The 23,868-nt window shown below is 31.2% G+C and overlaps 1 protein-coding gene across 2 annotated transcripts in view; it reads right to left on the bottom strand.

The window, feature by feature from the left end:
- The window catches only part of sNPF-R (short neuropeptide F receptor), a 249,233-nt gene that overhangs the window by 161,452 nt on the left and 63,913 nt on the right, over positions 1-23,868 (bottom strand). For both annotated transcript variants that reach the window (XM_088225699.1, XM_088225698.1), the window contains exon 2: positions 2,664-2,717. The gene's annotated coding sequence lies outside the window, so the exon portion shown is untranslated. The remainder of the gene's footprint in view (positions 1-2,663; positions 2,718-23,868) is intronic.

Genomic DNA, 23,868 nt, shown 5'->3' with positions numbered 1-23,868 from the left:
CGGCCTGATGCGACAACTCTTATTTTCAGAACACAAGTTGAACCTGTCGTTCTATGAAGCATCACCTCAACTTGATTAAACTTCAGTGACTTCAGGCATTTTACGATATTTTTTGTCAAAATCGGATTAGTTTGTATGAAAACCAAAAAGTTTTTTTTTTTTTATTTAATATTTAAAAACTAATTTAAATATTCTGAGTTTGATCAAATGTTTGTTAAGAAAAGACTGGATTTCATCCCTAGGGAGTCATTAGATCAACACGTGCCTATTCCTTTATCTAAAAAGTTCTCCATCCCTATTGTAATTTGTTAAAAATTGATTGTACAAGTACAATTTACAGTCGCTAAACGTCAAAAGTCGCTAAACGTCCAAATACGCTTAACGTCAAAACACGCTTAACGTCGAAAAACTTAGGTACTCGCGAAAATCGGATATCTGTTGCCGGTTACAACAACAACATGAAAACGCTTTATTTTACTGACTATTTTAAACGCGTATTTACCTTCAACGTTGCAAATTAGATCTTTTTTTTTTCATACATTTTCGAGAAAGTGCTTTAATTTTACCACATTTTAAAAAAAATGATAGCTTTGAACTTCCTCATTGAGCATAATACGGTTTGTCAGCCGTGTTGAAGGCACAAACTACAAATGCCTGCTTTTTATAAAGAAGTTATTTTTTAGACACAAAAAATGTATGTTTGAGATCATGTACATTGTACATTTTACTTCAGTTATCAATCCATCAGTACTAGTGATTGTTAGGCATTGTTCTTTATTATACCTATATATAACAAAAGAGAATGAGTGCTATCTTACGGTTTTTCTAATTAATAATAAGAAAACATAGTTCAAGGTCAAATGTCAAATCTATAATTTTATTCGATCAAGAATAATGTCCTGTGTTCATTATATAAGAAAAAAAACAAGTGCTGGTAAAGAAAATGTGTGTTTAACCATTAAAAAAAAACATGCATTTTCTCGGTTAACTTTTATCGACTAAAAAGTATTATTTGCTAATGGAAATATAAGTTTTAAGTTTGTAAGTGAAAATTCTTGATGGAGATTCATTGTAATTTATTTTATAAATAAAATATGAGTGATACATTAATCCACAAATTTGGAATATCCAGTGACCAGTTTCATCGCTTTTGCTAGCATTTTTTTCAATAATTCTTTGATAAAAAACCGTCAAAGATCAAATGTCAAATAAATAACCTCAAACGCCTCAAATCGATTTTCTCATATAATCGAGAAAGTGGTCCACGTTTATTTTATTACTAATTAAAAAATTGAAATGGAGTTAAAAACTCTGTGCACGTGACTGTTTACATACCAACCGTTTAGACTGTTTCCTTTGCATATTATTTTCTAACCTAAAAACGATTTGAAATGGCAGCACAAATTTTAGCACTTTGATGTGACCTAGGTAATTTTAACATCGACTAAAAGCCAGCATAGTGACTCCTCACACTTATGTGACGTTTGTTAGAATTTTGTTGGCAAGATTTTTCATTTAAATGTAAATTGTATTACGTTGTTTTTTATACTGACTCCCTGGTTAAAAATTCTGTGCTGGTGACTGGTGTGTATCTACGATGTGGGCGAATAGAGTCGTAAAGCTCTTTACTTGTTTACATTGTGGTGTAAGAAAAATCTCCGCAGCTCAAGTGGCTAACTATTGAACACCAAATGCCCGAACAATTATATTCAAAGCTTTTTCAAACACTCCGGAAATAGAACGCGTAATTCCAAGCGATGTGAGATCACTGTCGAAGCTGGCAGATTGCTTAAAGGTTATATTAAAGAATGAAAAAAATAATTAAACTTTTTATACATGATGTTAATTGTACATTAGCGGGTTTATTGCCAAATGCCTTTTTTTTCCACCTAACTAATAAAATAAAAGTAATATTTGTATAATAAAAATTTTAAAACATTTTCCATAGGAAAAAAAAATAATACAGAAAAATATAAATTATCTTAAATTTATGCTAATTTAAAAAAAAGTTATGAAAAGAAAGGAGAGGTTAAGAAAGATAGAGAAGATGTTTCTTCAGACGTGATTTAAACAGGAATAATGTAGAAACTAGAAAAAACTTTAAAAAATATTTTGTATCAGGAACTAAAATATATATATATATATTATTTTCTGTTGAAGGTGTATAGCGGGATAATGCATGTTAGTTTAATTAGTGTCCTGATGACGATATATAGACATAAAAAATATCGGTTAGTGGTTTTTTACAAATATTTAATAAAATTTATTAAAATGTTTGACTACAGAGCTAATGCTCTTAATATTAATGATAATTACTTCGTCTCTATTTAGAAATCGTGCAATTTTTGAACAAAAGAAATATGGACGTTTTATCTATTATTATTCAACTTTACTTTCGTATATTGTCAATTTTGCAAAACTTTTGTAATTAAAATATTATAAAAATACTTTTAAACATTTTAATGTTTGTATGTGTGTACATTTTTTAATCTCCACCTTAGGACTGGCTGAGCCGTGTTAAATCGAGACTATCTTAACCAGAAGACGCTCCGTATTCATTTTCTAATTCACTAGTTTTATAAATATTCACTAAAATAAAATATATTAACTTATTTATGCAATAAATTTATAAAATAAAACAAATAAATAAATAAATATCTTACCTTATTTGCAGGGCGAATTAATCAGCTCAAATCTCTATCTATTGGAATGAAAATCTGAAACAAAATAAAACAATAACTTATTGACAGCTTAATTTGGCCAAAATTGTACACGAGTTAATTGTAGTTTTAAAGTTATAAAAGAAACAGGTTTTACAGTTTATGCCATGAAATGTTGAAGAGGAATTTAAAAAGTTTGAAATCCCTATTGTCATGATCTCGATTGGATAATGATAATTTAATCAAAAACTGTTCCAAAACCTGATAAAATCCGATGTACGAAGTTGACGTCAAATCTGAAATACGTAATATGCTTGGAGTAATAATACACTTCTGGCTAATAGAGTCGCCCATATGGACAAAAACCATTCCATTGTCAATCACGAAGTTAGCTACAGTTTACAGCAACACAACGGGCCGTAAGATAAAAACCTAATTAATTATTATTTTTTTTTTTTAAAAGAAATATTTGCTTTCTTATGATTGACCCAAATATTTTATGTTGAGGGCCATTTTCAACGAGTTGTAAATAACTCACTATTAGAAAATGGGAATCAAGTTGGGGTAGAGTGGGATTCGAACCACGGACCTTTGATCTGTGAGTCCGAGACACTAGCCACAGGACCACAACCTGACTAATTATAAATATCAGCTGTTTTTTTAATGAGGAGATAAGGCTTGCACGTATATAAAGGAGGAGGAATGTGAAATCACATAATAAGTTCGGAAGGAGGGAGAAAGATGAACCAAGGAAAGATAAAGAATAATATTTATATTTCAGAAATCAATAATATACAGCGAGGTCGGGATTCTAAGGATATGTAGTAATGTTTCAGGAAATTTTTGAAGATAACTCGTAAAGGTTGATTTTTTATAAAAACATATTTATTACTTTGTATGAACCACTTTAACTTTTGAATTATACGTCGACCGAATTTAAGGTTACTTCCTTATCATCAAAACCTAAACTTCAAATCAAGTTCAAGTCCTGATGATAAAAAAGTAACCTTAATACCGGTCGATGTATAAATCAAATAATGTTAAAGGGGTTTAAACAATTTGAGTAGTCGGCGTATCACCATCATAGTGTTGTGCCAGTTTTATATTTTGAATGGAAGGATATCACAGACAGACATATTAAACAGCATAATAATTAATTTGTTTCTTTTTTGGGTGATACCGTACGTGTTAGATTTTTTCAGACGTTTTGGTTACCATTAAAGGAGCCATCTTTAGGGTAAACTGTGTGTTTTGTAGTAAAAAATATGTGTTTATGTACAAATAATTTGTTCCGTGTTGCAGTTGGCAGTAGGCACATTTCTTTTCGTTTTTGTAGCATTTTTTTTTATTGAAATTTTTTTACATAAGCATTCTTCTGAACAATTTTTTTAAGTCTCGCTGAACTGCAAAAGCAGTTTTTTTTCATGTAGTGCTAAGAACTATGTTGAGTTAAAATTAAGCCCGTCGCTTTTGTTTTTATTGTATTTCAATTGCCTGTTTTATTGTTCGTCCACTGTAATTACTGAGTTTAAGTAAAAATTTTGAATTGAAGGCAAAAAAATGTTCGGTGTCTATAAAGTGTTCCGCTATTGCGGATTTATCAGGGTGCCCAAATTTACACGTTCTTTTATGTACGTCAATCCTTTTCTTTGCTACGCGCCCTGTTTGTCCTATATTCACTTTATCACATGCTTTGCAACTTAGTTTAAAAACAGCTTCCGTTTCCAGGGGATTTTTATCTTTTGGGTTAAATAAATAGTTCTTTATATTTTCCAGTCCTAAACGTTGTAACAATATTTTGTTTCTTCAGAAATTTGACTATCATGTCAGTAACATTTTGTACATACAGTAGGTTTGCAGTTCCTCTGGTAATATCTTCTTCCTTGTTCTTCTTTGGAGCTCGCGATTCGATAATGTTGTCAATTTGATGCTTCTTATATCCATTACGCTCTAATGCATCTGTAATTTTGTTACACTCTTCATCCGTTTTGGAATCTTTGCATATTTGTTTCGCTCGCACAACCCAACACACACGGTATTACGCAAAAAAGAAACATATTGATAACAGTGAGCGTGAAAACCTTCGCACATATTTAACATTTTTATTATCAGTAGATTTTCAATAATTTTAATAAAAGTTTGATGGTAGGATGTTTAGAAGAATAAAATAGAATTAACATGTAAGTAGGGAGTGGAAATATTCAAAGCTGTCAACTTTCTCAATCATCTGCTCATTACTATAGAAAGAGTGATCAGAGACAAAATAGTATTTATTGCACATATTTTAGGTATTTTCGTTATTCATTATTCAGTCCCAGAATAGCGCTTTTTTTCTGCGGTCTGTTTACAACTTTTTGAAGATCACCAGTAGATTTTTCAAAAAGAACTGCCATTAACACACACCATGTCACACACCCTAAGGAGGGAGAGCTTTATACCTCGACCGGGTGCTATTGATTTTCATAAAGAAAAATCCATCAGTATAATGAATTAGAACGCAAAGATGCAAAATTTCTTACTCTAGTGGAGACCCCGAATCAATCAGTCAAAGAGTTGCCGATTCTCGAACAATAATATGGCCGTTTACGTGGAGCGCCTCTGTAACAGCAACGATCTTAAATCTCTATGAAATCGCCTAGATGAATAGTTTTATGAAAAAGACGTATTATTTATTTTTCAGGGTGTCTAGAGCATTTTAATTTTCTTTTATTTAATGTATTCAGTTTGATAAATAATATGCCAAGCACGGCAATAAATTTCTGCGCGGAAACAACAGATGGCGCCTCTTATTAATTGAACAGTTAAAAGCGTTCCTTAATAAAAAAAGGATTTTTTACGAAGTTAAATAAAATTGGACTCGTGAATTATTCAGATATAATTCTTACGTTTTTCATAAAGTAATTAAAATGCGTATGCAGTCTTTGGTCAATTTAAATAGAGTTGAGGTCAATTATTTTCAAGATACATTTTAATATTTTTCATTTCCATCACAGGCATAACAGTGGCGAATCATTTTTTTTTTAAAAGAAATATTAGCGTTATAATTTACGCAAATATTGCAAATTTTTTGACCGTTTTCAACGAGTTGTAAAGAACCAACTATTAAAAAACAGAAATTAAGTTAGGGTAGAGTGGGGTTCGAACTTCGGACCTCTGATCCGTGAGTCCGCATCACTAGCCACGGGACCACAACCCGATTCTTGTAATGTATTTATTATTGTTGATTAACTTTAGTATAAATATGATTAATTATTGTTATCTAACCGAAAATAAAACTAAAACCACCTTTCAAGGAAGCGTCGTAGTCATTTCATACAGAAAGTATAGAAAACCGCAACGTATAGAGAGATACACATTAGTATATTTTGCGAACTATGCTAAAATATGTATTTTTCAATGATGTTTTTGTCATTTGCTGATGACACTAAAAGTGGCAACTAAATTTTTTTTGAACTACAAAGTCATCTAGATAACCAAGTAAACTACTGTTACCGTAATCTACCAATAAATGTTTCGTAATTTCGTTCACTAGAAATAAAACTATAATTATTTCCAACCATGAAACTAACAGTTAATGTTCTGTCAGGAAAAACGACCTGAAAGGTTTAGGCATGGTTATGAATGAAAAACTCTTAAATTAATTAATTCCCATATTCGGGCATTCATTAATAAAGCTTACAGAAACCTGTAATTTATTATACGCACCACTCGATCATTCAAAACAACCGCATTACTCGAAGTTGTATATATAACGTAACCGTTCGCAGTCATTGTTTATTAAATAACAACATTTATCGATATAATTCCTGGCCGATTACCTTTCTTTCCCATCATTCTCTTGACTCATCTTTATGGTACTTACATTACATCAAGATATAAGAAGTACAAATAAGAACATTTGGATTTGGAACAAAACAAAACAATATCTTGACATTACATTAGATTGCATAAAAATTCTTGGATTCGTCGCGCGTCGCGCGTCGTTGTAAATATCGTTACGTAATTCATAGTAAATGTCATCATCTAGTGCCCGAAATTGAAAAACGTTCTTATTGTATCAAATATAGGTCCATAGCATTGTTCCTTTCCTTTCTTCAAAAAATTTAAACTTTTTACAAAACTAAATGAAATTCGTTTTTTTCGCTACGGTCCGCTTTTCGTCAACAGACATTTTGAGTTTGGTTCTGTTATTTGAAATCCTCGATATATTTTTTTTATTTCACAACTCGATAGTATAGAAAGTAGATTCCTAAAACTTCTGTTTTGCAAATTTCAAACTTAATTTGACTCGTATGAAGACTCTTCCTTCTTTCATAGTTTCACTTCCCTAACTAAACGTAGAAGCATTCTAGATCTATCTTTTCTTTTTCGTTTTTTTTTTCTTAGTTCATTTGTATTTTTTGCTTCTTTTGTGTAAAATATATGTCTGTTTACTAGGCGTTTAAATATATAATAAAAATAAAATAATTATATTAGTGCCTATTTCGCTGAAATTAATGGTGTTACAGTAATTCCCGTGATTATTATCATTACCGTGATGTGTCACTCGCCCGTCACTCACGTCGAATTAATGTAAATAGCTTTGTCAAGAATATTATGGTCTATTTGATTGAATTTTGGGCCTTTATCACCTTCGAGTACCTGTCTAATTATATCAGATAATTTACTGATACAACCGTCAAACGATGAAACAATTTTTCGAAAGTAGATATTTATTAGTCGGCCTCGTGGTGTAGAGGTCAGCGAGTTTCCCTACCATGGTAGAGGTCTCGGGTTCAATTCTTGACATGGTTGATATAAAATATTTTTTTAGAAAGCTGTTTCTACCCTAGAATATTTCTTATTCCCTGGACTGGCACCTGAACCGTAAGACTGATCATGTTTTATTACTATTATTATTATGGATACCTTATAAAGCGCTACTTTAGTGATATACCTCAAAAACGCTTTACAAAGTGATTATATAAAGAAACAAATTAAATTTTGAATTTATTTAAAATGAAAAAAAATGTTTTTTGTTAGCACATAAAAGTTTAATATAGTATACCCATCAGGTGTAAATATAAACCAAATTAAAATAAAAACACAGATTAGTACTTAGGTACTGATAGAGTCAGGTGGGAGGGGCAAGGCAAAAAAATGTAGTGGAAGGGATGGGGTTTTACTAATCATGGGGAATATTGATAGTAGGGGTGAAGAATTTTAGAATAAAATATTATTAAAGTTTTCTCAAAAAAAAAAATTATTGTATTTTAATATTTTTTTAGTTATTCATTATCATAACTTTATTTGTGACAGAACGTAAAAGTTTAATTTTATGGGAATTAAACGAATGGTTTGTACCCATAATATGGTTTTCAAATTCAGAAAAAACTAATGCTAGAAAGTCCACGGCGGTGTTTTTTAAATTCTAATTTTTTTAATTTTTCGCAGTTTGACCAATATCTTTATTGTTAAAATCCCCACACGTAATTTCATGCACACCGTTTTTTTTCTAAAAGTTCTATTTTTGATTTGGAGTTATCAAGTATTTTCCCTAAATTGTTGGTTGTATAGAACGCGAGTTGGAAATTGGGGGGTGAGAATTGATTAATATTGAAATATATTGAACCAGTGAATAGAATTTTCTTCCAGGATTTATTTAGATTTTAAATTTTTATTTGCAGTTATGTATTATTTGATGAATTTATTTTTATTTTTATTCTTCAACGCTTTTTCTTTAAGTCACAATCATATCCATTGCTATAAACTATTTTTATTATTATTATTAATTTACGATTATAATTGGTTTTACTCAGGGGAATGTTAATTGATCTGTTTAACAAAGAGTGAAAACTCGCCATTTTATGTGCAATTGGGTGTAAAGAATTTGCTGAAATTACAGTGTCCGTGGGTATATGTTTACGGTTAAACCAAAATCCAATTTATTGTTTATGATTTTTATAGACAGATCTAGAAAATTGAGGCAGTGATCTTTATTATTTTCCAAAGTAAATTTAATGTTTTTGTGAAGTGTATTAATATGGGTAAGGATGGAATCCAACAATCAGTTCTCAAGAAAACACAAAGTATGTTATCAACAAATCTGTGCTGTTTAAATACACATGCTTTTATAAGAGGATGACAAGAATTTGATAACTTATCTTCTAGATCATTTAAAAATATACCCGCCAAGATTGGAGACACTGGTAATACCATTGGGATTCCAACCCACTGATTGTCAAAAATTTTATTGAATTCAAAATAAGTCATTAATTCTAGTAATTTTTTGTACACTTAATTTTGAACCACATAATAATCTTCTACCGTTCTATTCGTTTACAAATTAAAAAAAAAACAAAGGAAACTGTTTTTGCATTATGAGGAATTTTTAAATCTTTGTCTTTGTTTGTAAAATCTACAGTATTTTGAATACTATGTTTTGGTTTGAATATTTTTTTAATGTTTTTTAAATCATTGATTTTTTCACAACTTATAATTTGGTGCGCTTACATACGATACGACTGGCCTTATTGGTACTTTGACTTTAAGGAGTTTGGGAAGTCCGTACATTCTAGGTGCTTGAGGATTCTTATTAATTAGAAAATTCCCACCATTATCAATAATGGTTCAGCATTGTTTAATTGCTTCTTTGATTTTGGCTTGAAACTTAAAGGCTGTAGAGTTACTTTTTGAGATTTAAAAATTTTTATTACTAAGGAATTCTTTACATTTATTCAAATAATCAATTTGATCAAGAATAACAATGCTTTTGCCTCTATCTGATTTAGTCAAAATTAGATAGTTATCACTAAGAGACTTTTTAATATTGTTAACTTAAATATTTGCACGATTTCCTATGCTATTCTTCTTGGTTGTAGTGTTCTTCAATAGGTCTGCACAGCGATGTTTGACAAATGGCAATTATTTAGTTAGGGCAGCATCCGTATGCACTGCCAATTGAATGAGGGATTTTTGACTGGCGTTTTTTAAGTTACATTTAAATCCTTTCAGAAGATTTATTTCACATTTTTTTTAAAGTTATATTTAAGTTTTTACAGAAGGTTTGTTTCGTCAACAGAGAACTCATGTTTAGATACATTAATTAACCGATCATGAAATGTGTGAAATGTAAAAGAAATGTGTGACATCTGATGATGGGTTATTCGGAATACCTGAAACTAGTTGTGTTATTATATATATTAAACTCATATGTGGTAAAAATTACAAAGTGTTATAATTATGATTATGATGATTTACTAATATATAAAATTAGGTTTTAACATATAAGTTGCGTCTGTTTCTATCCAAATTTAAAAATAAACACCAAAAATAAAACAAAACGGTACAGATTATTCTTCATTCGATATAAAATTTTATGCTCTTCTAGATATCGTGACCATAGAACAACAAGGTCTCATCTGGCATTTTCGAAAAAAAAAACCTTTTTACATGTTTTTTCTTTCTATCAAAATGATCGCTAAAACTGTAGTAAAAAAGTGTAAAAATTCCTTGTACTTTAGAAAACAGCTGGGCAACAAGGTTCTATTTAAATCTTAAAATATTTCATCTAAAGAACAACAAGGTTCTATTTAATTTTTTGAGGTAGCTATGGCCTATCTATGCAAAAAAATTTTAAACCATTTTTATATTTAATTGAAAAATCTTTAAAAACATGTACATAATAAAATCAAAGGGTGAATAGAAAGCTTTAAATGTCAAATATCTAAGCAATAACTAAATAGTAACGAATCAAAACATAAAACCTCAATATCTCTACAATATTTTGAGTTTGTCCAAATTTTTGTAGACAAAGACTGAATTCAACTCCTGAGAGAGCTGTTAGTATAAACATATTACAACAGAGGTGAAGAACATTTTAGAGAAGGTAATATAGAAGTCTTGGCATTTACCGGGCTTATTACCTGTCATTGGCTGATTCAAGTAGCGATTTTACACGCTATGTCACCATTCTGCCCATATTTAAACATTTATTTTCCTTCATGACAGGTCGTAAGCCCTGTAGATGCCTATACTTCTATATTACCTTCTTTATGATGTTCTTTACCTCTGTTGTAAAATCTCAGTATCTTAATTCTATAAAAAAGCCAAATTATATCTTGTTGTCTAATGGTCACGATATTGTGTTTGCTTTTACGATACGTATATTATTTTATTTAATTACAAGCTTTGAAAATGGAATGTCAAGTAGATGATAGTGAGCATTTTCGACATCTTTTTCTGTTCGCGTTCAATACAAGAAATAAAGCTGCCAAAGCTGCGCGCGATATTTGCGCCATGTACGGTGAATATTATGTGAATTGTTGACTGATATTTTTTTGTAAATAAATTAAGGTTTATACCTTATTGACTAATTTGTCGGTGTAAAAATAAATTTTATCCGTTTAACTATTTAAAATAATAAATAAAACATAATAAATAATGTGTATTTTATTATACATCTAAAAATTTAAGTATTGAGAAAAATTCGTTTTTTATGCTTTAGTATTTGATCCGTAAAACCTTGATCACGATAAAGGATATAAAATGTATGATCCGCGAGGCTCTAGTTTTTTGGAATTGGTTAGTTCAGCCCTAAAGTGGTATTTAACGTAAGTAGGAATAATGAATCCTAAACTCTATTGAATTAAAACACAGAATAAAAGACAAGATAGTTTTATCTGCCCTTAACACGCGAGCTTTGAGACGAAATTGCTCAATAAAGGGAAAACTACCTCTTTTATGGTCAAAAGCAGATAGAACCTTCTATTAACTAAATAAGGATACTATTGTTCTATCAGCCATTAATTGAGGCATTTGTAAAATCAGGTATGCGAAGATTCAATTTTCTAAAATGCCATGAGATATCACCGAATGTACTTACTCAGTGTGGACAGATATTTCAAGGGAGATGAAGAATGTCTCTTTTAGAATTATGAGAATCTAGATATTCAAAGTGCTTTTGATCTGTGTTGACTGGTTTAACCCATTCAGACCTAAATTAATTCCTTTCGATATATACAAAATATTATATTATGTATGTATTGAAGGAACTATTTGGGTTTTATTTTTGATATTTTTAATAATGACTGGCTTTTTAATCGATAACGAATCGGTGAAATGAATAAACCGTGTGTATGTTTATGAAATCAAATAACCCTGATTTTATTGAAATTTATTTGAAATTTACTTGAAATATAATTTAAAAAGAGAATTTTGCTTTAAAACAATTTCACCAACCAGAATCCAGCTGTCAAATAAAAAGAAACTATATTTTCTATTTAATAAAAACATATATTTAATTATGAAGTTTTTCCGGTTGTGTTTAATAACAAAAATAAATAAGCAAGTAAAAACATATTACAACAGAGATAAATAATATTTTAGAGAAAGTAATATGGAAGTCTAGGAATCTACAGGGCTTATGATCACATAATTGACCACTTTATACACTGTGTAACATTCACCATTCTGCCCATATTTGAACATCTATATTTCTTCAATTCTTTCATCCGTTTATGCTTGTGAAGTTAAAGAGCTGAAACTTGTTTTCATGCGGATGAGATTCATCTAATTGAATTATTTCACCCATATACTAGAAAAAGCCATTTTTTTTGTTTTTTTTTCAATTTCGATACTTCTTTATCTACCTTAATAAATCCACCCGGTCCATGGCCTACCAATCCTTCAATTGATGCATCAATAGATTAAGTAATTGAAGGAATGCAATATGTTCAAATATGGACAGAATGGTGAATGTTACACAGTGTATAAAGTGGCTAATTATGTGATCATAAGCCCTGTAGATGCCTAAACTTCTATATTATCTTACCTTAAATGTTTTTCATCGCTGTTGTAATATGTAAATATTAACAGCTCCCCAGGGAGTTGAATCCAGTCCTTGTTTACAAAAATTTAGGCAAACTCAAAATATTGTTAAATAAGCAAGTGTTTTTTATTTGTAAACAATATTCGATTATGCTGTTAGACTAATCTCCAATTTTTATATGTTTTCATATGTTTATAGAATTTGAGAGATAAGATTATATATATATATATATATATCGGAACTTCACTTTAAGCACCTGCTGACGAACTGCATTTTATGCAGTTCTACTGAATTGTCCTACTGGACATGATAATTATTATGTTAATTTTTGTATGCTTGTTATAAATAAATAAAAAATACATTTTTTTTTTAATGTAAGATCAGTGTGAATGGAGATATTCTGAATCAGGTAGAAAAAAATATTTATCTTGGAAGTATGTTTACTAGGGATGGAAAGACTGAAAAATATATAGAAAGGAGGGTGAGTGCCAGAAACAAGGTGAACGGTGCACTGAAATCTACCTTGGCAAACAAATGTTTGTCGCAGGAGGGAAAACTAGCAGTTCACAATGGAGTGCCAACTCAAATGTGTGGAAGCGATGTGTAGAGTTGGAAAAATAATTATGAAAGTAGGTTAAATGCTGTCAAAATGCGATCCCTCGGATGAATGTGCGGTAAAACGATGTATGATAGGTGCACAAATGTAGAGATTCACGAACTATGTAAGGCTGAGACATGCATTATGGACAGAATCAAGAAAGGGGTGCTGCGCTGGTTTAGACATGTAGAGCAAATGTACAGCAAAAGAACGGCCAAAAACGGTTGATGGATGCAAATAACGAGGAAAACTGAGAAAGATGTAACACGATAAGGTTCATCAAATACTTGAAGATGGACAAATTAAGAGTAGGAATAATCGGCGTGCGTGCATTAGAAAATATATTAATGTACAGGAAGCGAGGTCTGTATGCAAAGACAGAGTGATGTGGCGTTCTATCCTCTCTGCCTATCCTTACGGGGAAACGGCGTGATGATTTGTATATTTCTTTTGCTATATAATAGAAGAAATTTCTAAATAGGAATCTAAAATACAAGTTTTTTAAGAGAAAAAACGTAACTGCACAATAAGTTGTTCTATGTTATTATGCCGTGTGCCGTTCGTACTGTTGACCGCCGTTTGGATCGCATTACATCGTCCATCATCAGGGTTGATGATAAATAACCCAGAAAAACCTATTGTGCATCTGAACGGCCGTGAAAATCTCAGTTCAAAAATGACAGTTTTACCAACTTTGAGAAAAAAAACATTTGCTTTGATTTAAGTGTGCTTAGGTTCAACACTAGTGCAGGATAAAATTTGTTATTTGTTCTCGGGGTAAACAATCTTAATCAGCTACCTTTAGAAATAAAAAGTATCGAATATAAAAATTTAATTAAATCTTAATGAAAGAATCATGTGAAACTCTCTCCATTCTTATTTCCACGTTTTATTTAGTCTTATTCGATTATAGACGAAGAACTAAAACTTGAAAAAAAATTACGGAAACATGGACACAATACAAGAATATCAGAAAAATATTATCTTTAACCTTCTTAACGAGACAAGGACAGTCGAGACTAATAAACCAGCATCACATCATTTCTCCGTAGGAGTAGGCAGAGAGAATATACCGTCACACACGTCTCTCCTGGCATATATTCCTAGCTTTTTCTACATTCATGCATCTTGTCATACATGCTTTTCGATTCTGTCAGCTTTTGACACGACCTGACTTAAGGTTTTGGTAAATCTGATCATGCCACGTCTTCTTTGGTCGTCCTCGTTTCACGTTACCGTTCTTTAACCGCCATATATACTTGTTTTACCATTCTTTCGTCGTCCATTCGTTCTACATGACCAAACCATCTCAGAGACCCTTTTTTTATCTTATCAGTTATACTTGACTCAAATTTACACTCTCTCCTGATTTAATCAATCGCAACCCTGTCATACAATGATTTCCCACACATTCGTCGAAGAGTTCGCATTTCAACCGCGTTCACTCAGCTTTCATCTTTATTTTGCCAGTTCCATGTTTCACTTCCATACATAAGTGTTGGGACAAAAACTCCGTTGTGCACTGCCATTTTAACTTCGATTAACAACCAGACAAAACTAAACAAAAGACTTAGACTAACTTTATATAACTTTAATATTATTATCAACAACAGAGTATGAACAAAAAATTAGGTATATTTTTTTATAAAATAAATGTTATAATCCGTAAGGGAATATAAATAAATTTTAAAATAAAAAAAATAATTGATATAAATATTACAAAAATCCAAATTATTGTAAAACGAACGGGTATAAGTCCAACTCATAGTGTAGTAATTAGCACGTTTGCCTACCATGCTTGATCTCCTGGATTCTTGGCAGGGTGGACGTAAAATATTTATTGAGGTGGTTCGATACTGTAATATTTAATTCTTCCTGGACTGGAGCCTGGATATGACCTAACCTTCGCGTATTAGATGATCAAGATACTTTGCATTTGATGTTCCAATCACCTTTAATTCCGGAGAGTGAAATTATGAAAAGAGCTGAAATTAAAATCCTTTTATACTTATTTATTCCCTTCTCAAAAATATTATCGGCTTCTGTTTTATACTAATATTCAAAACTCTTGACAAACTCCTCGAAGGGTAAAATTCGGGACTTGTCTACAAACATTTCAACATACCCAGTATACAGCGAACTGGTTTGTTTTTATACATTGAAATTTGATTTCAAACTTATGTATTGGAACAAATTTACAAACACGCTTTGAAAAATATATTTTTTCATTTTTGGATTGTGGTTTCGAGGAAGTGTGAAATTATTTTACTTATTTAGAAGCAAAAATATATTTCCCCAAGGATGAGAATGCCAAACAATTTTTAACTCCAAAATATTTTCTTATCGTTTTGAATTATAGAGAGCGTACCAAATTAATTTAACATTCTCTTTTATGACAGTTACTAAAAACTTTGATATTTCAATTTCGTTTTATTTTATTGTCTTTATGAAGGTATTCCTAAAACATAAATTTGACAGAATTTTGAATTGTTCAAATGTTTGTTGTCAATGACATGAATTTAGCTCATTATTAAGATTTACAGTTTATAAGACATGAAAAACGTTTTAGCGAAGCAAATAAAGAAGCCTACAGCTAAAGCATTTACGGGGCTTATGGCCTGTTATTAGATGGTGGAAGTAACCATATTACACACTGAAACAAACACTATTCTGTTTACGTTTGACACCCATAATTCTTCAGTTATTTAATCTGTTGATTTAACCAACGGTTCTAAAAAAAATTTCAAAAAATAAATAATTATCAAGCGTTACCAAGTATGCCGGCCTCGTAGTTTAATGGTCAACGTGTTTGCCTACCATGCAACAAGTCTCGGGCTCGATTCCCGACATGGTGGATAATTAATATTTATTTAATAGGGTATTTTTTTTTAAATCATTTATTTCACGTTTTATATAACACTTTTTTTATTTTTTCATTTACATGATTTAATATATATTTATGGTGTCTAAAAAATACACATAAAAAAGTTCATATTCACACTTCAATCCACATCAATATTTGTACATAAATAGTAAGGAAAAAATGAAAAAAGAAGAAAAAAAAATATTTATTTTTCAAATGCCCTGACTCAACACGAATTTTCCAACAAGTCGAGGCAAGTTCACAGGCATGCGTCGTTCCTTATTGTGTCCCTATAAACTGTGTATCTGTCCCTAATAAATTTATGTACAATGTTGTTCAAAAATAAATTAATAGTCTCTGGACTGGTACCTGAAGTAAGACTGATCATCTTTTGCACTTGAGGTTATTTTCACAAAAATGGCCGTATATAAATTATCCAACTATGTACAGAAATAAAAATTTAAGTACTGACAGGGTTGAAAGTAGCGTAGGGGTTTATTTAAAGGGAATATTGTGAAAAATGGTGAAGGATATTTAAATATTATAACATACATTTACATATTTTATATTAAATTACCTTTTTCGAAAAATGTGCATGTGGTTAAAAAAATAATTCCAAATATTTTTTTTGAATATCTAGTTTTTTTTAAAATTATTAATTATTGAACTTTACATTTTTAATACAATGAAAAGGTTTCATTTCAAATAAATGAAAGATATTGAATACTCTGATTACATTTTTATGAGTAATAAAACTCTTGATGATCTCCAATTAAAAAGATAGAAACTAAACATTCATAAAAAGTATCATCACCATTTCGTAATGAATAGGGCACTAAAATAGTAAACAAGGTTTTTTTTTCTACAATAGTCATCAGTTTCTAGATATATTAACTATTAAAAAGTTAGCATTTAGAAATGTATAAATAATTGTTAGAAAGTTTACAAAAACCAAAGCAAAAATTAAATTTCCCATTTTAGTTTTCTTTTAATTTATTGATCATCGAGCCATTTCTTGATAAATATAGACGACCATAACGTCAAGTTCCTACTCAGATATTAGTTGTTTGAAAGTTATCATACCCGTAAAGCTTGACGTTAAATACTAATAATTTTTTGTAAGCGATCTTTATGGTAGTCGAACAGCGCTGAATCTGCATATCGTCAAGTTTTCAGTAGCAGCTTAACCTATTTGGAACCTATGTTCCAGTGCTTGAACAGCTGATTATATCCAAAAAGTGGTGACCCCAACGTAGTTAAACTTAGATTGCTTAGTAATATTATTTTATTCTGTTACATATGCTATAAGAGCAGACCATAGACATATGTGGTCCAGCCAATCATCAGAATGGGGACATAATTCAGGACATCGCACAATTTGTGAGACCGGTGATACAAGAAAATAACACAAAAGATGCTCGGCTTTGAGGCCACAGTCTTAAGCCGGAGAAAACCAGATTCAATATTTATCTATGGAAACATTTTCTGAGCGATAGAGTGGTTGATAGTTGAAATAAGCTGCCACAAGAACTGGTGTCAACGTGTCTTCTTAATAAATTAAAAAAATAACTAGATTTGTTTTTGCAGATGTTAAAGTCATCTTATTTAAATCTTCGTTAAAATAAAATTAAGCATATTAGCTTTAAGCTGCTCGCTCAAATTTAAAATTATTCAATGAAATATCATAACAATAACATTAAGAGAGAATATTCTGAATGAATTAATAATTATGATCTACATAACTCTCAACTTTTTTTAGTAAACTATGTCTTCTTCTTCTTATGGTTCCTTTCCCCGATGGAGGTTGGAAATTACCATTGCGATTCTTACTTTATTGGCAGCTGCCCTGAACAAGGACTAAATGCTGCAATGGAACCAGTCACGCAAGTTCTTAAGCCAAAAGATGCGCCGTCTACCTGCACTGCGTCTTCCTTCAATCCTTCCCTGTAGAATGACTTGTAAAATTTTATATTTTTCGCCTCTCATCGCATGCCCAAAGTACTCAAGTTTTCTTTTCTTTATGGTCTTCAGTACCTCTTTGTCTTTTTCTATCCGTCGGAGTTTATGTCAGATTTGAATAATCTAACAACAGGTCATATAGTAAAATAAAATGATTGACGTTTTTTTCTATTACAATCTACTTTTATGTATTTAGTTAACCTTAAAACAGTAACTTTCCAAAAAAGATACTGGCTCTTGTGCTTGGGGAGTGGTTTACACTGTTATAGTTATTTAGTAATTTGAAGGGATAAAATATCGAAAAGAAATGAAAATACAAATTAAAAATTGTACGAAATAAAGAAAAAAATATGAAATAATAATATATTTATACTTGTTAAAATAAAATGCTGTTTTTACTCGGGTTCAAAAAATTTCTTTAAATTTATTTAGTGATATGAATGTTTAAATAGTTTTAGTTCACTAGACAAATTGTTATAAAAAAAAATTTCGATTAAAAACCAAACCATTTTCAGCATGACTTAGGTGGAATTTAAGAATTTCAAATTCATAACAAATTTATTAATTTTCTCTTCTTTGTAATTTCGCATACTAGAATTTATTTTGTAAATAGTGTGTACTGTATAAATTAAAAATAATTTGTATAGATTTTCCGTATTGAAAGTTATAGGTTTCATAAAAATTGTTTCAATAGTTGATCTTTGTACTATTTCAAGAGAGTTTAATATATTGGCATAAGCACCGCTGTATCCAACAATAACGTATTGTAATGAATTATATCCCAAAACGTTCATTTGGGAATCATCACTATTCATCAAATCCATCTCTGGTTTGTCACAACATTGAAGTATTGTTTTTTATCCGCTATTTGTGGAGGTACTGGCTAATTTATTTGCAAATGTATTATATATACCTGGAGAGCGAATTGGCGATAAACGAAAGTAAGTCAAAAGTGATGGTATTTGAAAGGGAAAGTGAGATTACTGACTGCATAATGAATGTCTTAAACAAGTTAAGGAATTTGTGTATATGGAAAGCATATTTTCAAGCAATGGAAGAGTAGAATAAGATGTTGAAAGGAGAGTGAATGCGGGCAACAAAATGAACGGTACACTGAGCATACTAATTGCTAATAAAAATATGTCAATTAAAGCTAAACTGGCAGTGCACAACGGAGTTTTAGTCCCAACACTTATGTATGGAAGTAAAACATAGAACTGGCAGAGGAAGGATGAAAGCCTAGTGAACGCGGTTGAAATGCGATCTCTAAGACAAACGTGTGGGAAATCAATGTATGACAGGGTTACGAATGATGAAATTGGGCGTGAGTTTAAATCTTAGTCAAGTATAATTGATAAGATAAAGAAAGGGTCTCTGACATGGTTTTGTCATGTAGAACGAATAGACGACGAAAGAATAGTAAAACAAGTACATATGGTGAAAATGAACGGTAACGTAGGGCGACGACAACCAAGAAAGACGTGGCATAATCAGATAAACGAAAATCTTTTGTTTCGTCATTTCAAAAGTAGACACAACCGAAAGTCATGTATGACAAGATGTATCAATGTGGAAGAAGCTTGGAATGCATGTCAGGACAGACGTGTGTGGCGGTTCATTCTCTCTGTCTGCCCCTACAAGTAAATGGCGTGATGGTACTAGTAGTAGTGGTGGTACACCTATGGCTACGTCAGTTGTCATTTGACCCGCAAAAGAAGGATTTGCTGTATTTTTCTCAGATCGATAAATTGTCTACTTTTGTACGTCTACGGTTTTTCAGCGGTGATTTCTTGTGAAATTTCACAATAAAATGCAACCTTTTTTATTGAACTTCCACTATAAATCGTTAGTCTTTACGTATACTGTTGAATCTGCATTTGCGCGGTTAACAGGAAAACAAAAACAAAGCTTGATATTTTTTTATTGAAATATAGTACAATAGACACATGTTTCGCAATTCTACAGTTTCTGATAGCTTTTAAAAAAAATATCAAGCTTTGTTTTTGCTCTCCTGTAAACTTCGCAAAATACAGATTCGGTAGTGTAGGTGGGAATCACCGAAATGTAAAAAAATGGCGAATAAAAGGTTCCTTAATGAGAACATGGGTTCAATCACTATCTATTCTGTGGGTTCAATTGAGAAAAGAAAAACTGTTTGGAAAAACTATTCATATCACGTATTCGAATCATATTTTTAGTTAAGAGAACGTTATTATGAAAAGATTTTCTCCTCTAGAGGACAATTTTTTTAAAAATAATTTTAAACTCAAGGGTTTAAGTTTCATTGAGTTATTCACACATGACTCGAGTATATATGCTTATTCACGGGTTTTTAAAATTGTAAATAAATAAAAAAACACTCCCTTAACAAAATATAGTCCACTGAAATTACGATTCTAAATTACGAATGAAGTAATAAGTGAACGGACGCAGCAAACTCGGTTGGCTAGGCCATATACTGCGGATGCTGCCTAAAAGCCTTAACCACGCTTGCCTATTTTACAAGGAATCAGGTTCACGACGTCCTGGACGTATATTTCTGACTAATTGTAGGCATTTTATGTCAGAACTACGGGACGTCAACCTGACTCGAGGAGATGCACAGGATCTGGCAGCCGATAGAGATGCACAGAGGCTCTTTGTGGACACCATATAATCGAACTAGGGAGCGGACATGGAATGATGATGACGTAAATTTGGTATTTCATAATTAATTAGTTTACATTGGTATTAGTTTAGTAAAAAAAATCCGTGCTCAGGCGGATAAGGAATACAGTTATGTGTGTGTGATGTTTTTATTATTAGAAAAAACATAAGAAGTTATAAAACAAACAAACAAATAAACCATCACGCCGTTTTTCGTGGAGGTAGGCAGAGAGGTAAAAACGCCACATCACTCTGTCTTTCAGTACAAACCTCGCATCCTCCATATGCAAAAATCTTTTCATACACGAAAAACAATTAACCCTACTTTTGACATTTCGTTAATCAAATATTTATAGAAATTAGTAATTTAAAGTCTTCTCGGTCTTTCTCGTTTTCTATCAACCATTACTTTATTTTATTTTTTATCCGTTCTTTCACCATCCATTCGCTCTTTTGTGTCTAGCCTTCCAAATGCCTAGACATCCATATTTCCTTCTCAAAATGTTTTTCTTCTCTGTTACAACAATTTTTTATCTAAATACCTCCCTTAGGAGGAAGTCCAGTCTGTCTATTAACATTTGGACACACTCAAAACATTGTTGCAGATAAATCACTTGCGTTGTTGTTCTACAACCATGATGATTTGTGGTGTATCTTATAATTGACTCTGACAGAGGCGAATAAATCATTCTTAAAGTGCAGGGACATGATAATTTAATTTATTTTTTAGTTTATACATATATTTTTACAAAAATGGCACAAAAAACATTCTGTCAAATTCTGCTTGTACTAGTTGTAGACTCAGTATATGAAGGGTCGGCAAGCAAGAAATATTAGTATACCCAATGTTCCAATCAGTTCCTATATGGGCAAATGCCTGTTCTAAGAAACCGATTTGTTGCGGCAAATATGGTTTTCAAATATGTTTCCTATAAATAAAAATAATATTGAAGAAATAGAAAAACAGTTATGGCCCAAAAAAGAAGAAAAAAAAGTACATTTTACGTTAAATTTAAAAATTAAATTAAATATATGTATACATACACACATACATACTACATACATACATATACACATACATACATTTATACATGGTGTTCTTTAAACCCTGTCACATCCAAAATTAATTTAGACAATATATCCATAAAATTGGATTGTGGTTATACGACAGTGTCGCGGACTCACAGATCAGAGATCCCAGGTTCGAACCCCTCTCTACCATAACTTGATACCTAGTTGCTAAAAGTGAGTTATTTACAACTCATTGAAAATAACCCCAAAAAATGAAATATTTGCGTTAATTAAACAAAATCAAATGTAACTTTAAGAAAACTCATTCGATTTAACTTATTTATTTCTTAAATGAATATTGCATCCAGCAACTTATCAAATCAAAACTTTGAAAATTCGATCAAAATTCACAGATGGAATCGAATGATTGATCAAAAGTTATATTACATTGTTTCTTGTTCCATACAAGTTTTGGTGATCTTTCAATGCTTATTCGAAATTGGAATTTCCTTGAAACAAAGACGAATTACCCATCGATATGGAACTAATTCCCTCCAAATCAATTTCCATTTCCCTCTAGAAGCGCCATCGAGTCGCGCCGTTTAAAAAATAGGGTAGAAACAAAGATTTACATACAAATTTCACTTGTTAAACATGCTGCTAGTATTTGAAATATATTAGACTTATTTTTCACATCTTTGCCTCTTTTCATGTATTCCTACAGTCACTTAACAGCGCATCTCGAGTGCGAATGTGCAAATTCTGTAATTTGGAGATATGGAACAATGAAAATTTTACTTAGCTTGAAAACTACCGTTAAAAATATGCTTTAATATTTTAATTTAACTTGGATTTAGATTTATGTAAATTTGTTTTCATTAATTTATACGAATATGTATTTTACAAATATAATATTAACGTATTCTTTACTCTATAAGGTCAAGACCCTGTGTTGAGTTAGGATGCAAAATAATGTAAAGTGGAAGCATGCTTATTAAAAAATGCTAAAATTAAAATAATAACTCACTTTCCTTGTACACTTTCAAATGTGACTGTTTTTCATTTTTATTATTTTTTTTTTTTTTGCACCACAACAGGCCAGGAGGCCCAATTACAGCGGTGAATTACATCACAGAACACCCAGGCTTGAAAAACATCACATTTAATTTTTGTGTTCTCACCGGGAATCGAACCCGGAACCTTCCGTCTGTGAGTCAAGCGTCTTGGCCACTACACCACGGAGGCCGCCAATCACATAAAAGGAAATTCGCACTTACTTTGGCTTCAAACTCAGGGTGCGGCATTAATTAATTAAACAACTTATGCCTTTCACAAGTATTACAAATATAACAATAAAACTTAAATAAAAAACAAAATAAAAACAACAACAACGAACGATCACTTCGTTTTCCATCTGGGGTTAGCAGGCAAAACGCTTTATCAATTTGTATTTGCATACATACCTCGCTTCCTCTACATTCATACATCTTATGCACGCACGCTTTCCTACTTTTGACATGTCCATTTTATTTGTAGGATTTGCCATATAGTCTTTCTCGGTCTTCCTCGTTTTCTGCTTCCATCAACATAAGCATCGTAAACCATTTTAGCCGTTCTTCCGAAAACACAATAACACTTGTGTTTATAAAAAAAATCAGTGGCGAACTATCATAAGAATTTAAACCCCACAACTTTGGCATACAAAATCAAGTAACAATAGAAATAAAACAAAAAATGAAATAACGTTTCATAATCATTCCCTTTCCGCACCTAATGGTGAATAGGGCACTGCATCGGTACACTTATCACAGCGGATCTTAATCATTTTTCTTACATGAAGGTAAGATGATCAGTCTTATGCTTATGCTACCAGTCCAGGGACTATTGAAATATTCTAGTATGAAAACACCCTGTTAAATAAATATTTCAAATCAACAATGTCTGGAATCGAACCCGAAACCTCTTGTATGGCAGGCTAATGCGCTAACCATTACACCACGAGGCCGTCCGACATGTTTATATTGTTAATATTTAAAGCAATCAGTTAAAAATTTTATGGTTAAATGTTTTGAATTTCAAGTTTTTGATTTAACATCAGAGATAAAGCGAAGGTAAAAAGGTAAAATATAAAGATGAAACATAGGTGTGTAGGCATTTACAAAGCTTTTGATATGTCATTGGTTGGTTTAAATTCCCTAAACCCAATCCAGTCAAAGTCAATGGAAATAGGATGAATGTCTTCTTACGCGCGGTTATAATAAGAGCATTAAATTGCACCGCAAAGTTTCATGAAAATGTACGAAAAAAATAATAAAAAACATTT

Source organism: Micrasema longulum, unplaced genomic scaffold, assembly GCF_059751315.1.
Source record: "Micrasema longulum isolate JH-2025_06_02 unplaced genomic scaffold, ASM5975131v1 h1tg000382l, whole genome shotgun sequence".
Taxonomy (NCBI): Eukaryota; Metazoa; Arthropoda; class Insecta; order Trichoptera; family Brachycentridae; genus Micrasema; species Micrasema longulum.
This window is presented reverse-complemented; position numbering and strand designations above follow the sequence as displayed.